This window comes from Falco biarmicus, chromosome 18 (assembly GCF_023638135.1).
Source record: "Falco biarmicus isolate bFalBia1 chromosome 18, bFalBia1.pri, whole genome shotgun sequence".
Classification (NCBI taxonomy): Eukaryota; Metazoa; Chordata; class Aves; order Falconiformes; family Falconidae; genus Falco; species Falco biarmicus.
In genome coordinates, this window is record NC_079305.1 from 23654 (window position 1) to 26202 (window position 2549).

Sequence of the window (2549 nt, forward strand, 5' to 3'; positions counted from 1 at the left end):
ACCGGGGAAGGTGCCAGAAAGGAGTTCTCTTGGTATTTTTACAGTGCTCCGGGAGGCAGCTGAAAGGCACCAAAGAAGTTGTTCTACCTGCTTTCTGGGCTGAGATGGGGAATCTCTTTATTTTGGACTGGGCTGATGACAAAGTGTTGCAAACACAGGCCATGCACAACTCCACCGGGGAAGGTGCCAGAAAGGAGTTCTCTTGGAAGTTTTTGCATTGCTCCGTTAGGCAGCTGAACAGCACCACAAAAGTTGTTCTACCTGCTTTCTGGGCTGAGATGGGGAATCGCTGAATTTTGGACTGGGCCGGTGACAAAGTGTTGCAAACACAGCCCATGCACAACTCCACCGGGGAAGGTGCCAGGAAGGAGTTCTGTTGGTAGTTCTTACACTGCCCCGGTAGCTAGGTGAAAGGCACCACAAAAGTTGTTCTACCTGCTTTCTGGGCTGAGATGGGGAATCGCTGACTTCTGGAGTCGGCCCGAGACAAAAGAGTCCAAAAAAACCCCATGCACAACTCCACCGGGGAAGGTGCCAGAAAGGAGTTCTCTTGGTAGTTCTTACACTGCCCCAGGAGGCAGCTGAATGGCTTCACAAACTTGGTTCTACCTGCTTTCTGGGCTGAGATGGGGAACCGCTGAATTTTGGAGTCGGGTGGTGGCAAAAAGTTCCAAACACACCCCATGCACAACTCCACCGGGGAAGGTGCCAGAAAGGAGTTCTTTTTGTAGTTCTTACACTGCCCCAGTAGCTAGGTGAAAGGCACCACAAAAGTTGTTCTACCTGCTTTCTGGGCTGAGATGAGGAATCGCTGACTTCTGGAGTCGGCTGGTGAAAAAATGTTGCAAACACAGGCCATGCACAACTCCACCGGGGAACGTGCCAGAAAGGAGTTCTCTTGGTAGTTTTTACATTGCTCCGGGAGGCAGCTGAAAGGCACCACAAAACTTGTTCTACCTGTTTTCTGGGCTGAGATGAGGAATCGCTGACTTCTGGAGTCAGTTGGTGAAAAAAATGTTGCAAACACACCCCATGCACAACTCCACCGGGGAACGTGCCAGAAACGAGTTCTCTTGGTAGTTTTTACATTGCTCCGGGAGGCAGCTGAAAGGCACCAAAGAAGTTGTTCTACCTGCTTTCTGGGCTGAGATGCGGAACTGCTGAATTTTGGACTGGGCTCGTGACAAAATGTTCCAAACACACCCCATGCACAACTCCACCGGTCAACGTGCCAGAAACGAGTTCTCTTGGTAGTTTTTACATTGCTCCGGTAGGCACCTGAAAGGCACCACAAAACTTGTTCTACCTGCTTTCTGGGCTGAGATGGGGAACCGCTGAATTTTGGAGTCGGGTGGTGGCAAAAAGTTCCAAACACACCCCATGCACAACTCCACCGGGGAAGGTGCCAGAAAGGAGTTCTCTTGGTATTTTTACAGTGCTCCGGGAGGCAGCTGAAAGGCACCAAAGAAGTTGTTCTACCTGCTTTCTGGGCTGAGATGGGGAATCTCTTTATTTTGGACTGGGCTGATGACAAAGTGTTGCAAACACAGGCCATGCACAACTCCACCGGGGAAGGTGCCAGAAAGGAGTTCTCTTGGAAGTTTTTGCATTGCTCCGTTAGGCAGCTGAACAGCACCACAAAAGTTGTTCTACCTGCTTTCTGGGCTGAGATGGGGAATCGCTGAATTTTGGACTGGGCTGGTGACAAAGTGTTGCAAACACAGCCCATGCACAACTCCACCGGGGAAGGTGCCAGAAAGGAGTTCTCTTGGTAGTTTTTACATTGCTCCGGGAGGCAGCTGAAAGGCACCAAAGAAGTTGTTCTACATGCTTTCTGGGCTGAGATGGGGAACGGCTGAATTTTGGACTGGGCTGGTGACAAAGTGTTCCAAACACAGCCCATGCACAACTCCACCGGGGAAGGTGCCAGAAAGGAGTTCTCTTGGTAATTTTTACATTGCTCCGGGAGGCAGCTGAAAGGCACCACAAAACTTGTTCTACCACCTTTCTGGGCTGAGATGGGGAACTGCTGAATTTTGGAGTCGGGTGGTGGCAAAAAGTTCCAAAAACACCCCATGCACAACTCCACCGGGGAAGGTGCCAGAAAGGAGTTCTCTTGGTAGTTCTTACACTGCCCCGGGAGGCAGCTGAATGGCTTCACAAACTTGTTCTACCTGCATTCTGGGCTGAGATGGGGAACCGCTGAATTTTGGAGTCGGGTGGTGGCAAAAAGTTCCAAACACACCCCATGCACAACTCCACCGGGGAAGGTGCCAGAAAGGAGTTCTCTTGGTATTTTTACAGTGCTCCGGGAGGCAGCTGAAAGGCACCAAAGAAGTTGTTCTACCTGCTTTCTGGGCTGAGATGGGGAATCTCTTTATTTTGGACTGGGCTGATGACAAAGTGTTGCAAACACAGGCCATGCACAACTCCACCGGGGAAGGTGCCAGAAAGGAGTTCTCTTGGAAGTTTTTGCATTGCTCCGTTAGGCAGCTGAACAGCACCACAAAAGTTGTTCTACCTGCTTTCTGGGCTGAGATGGGGAATCG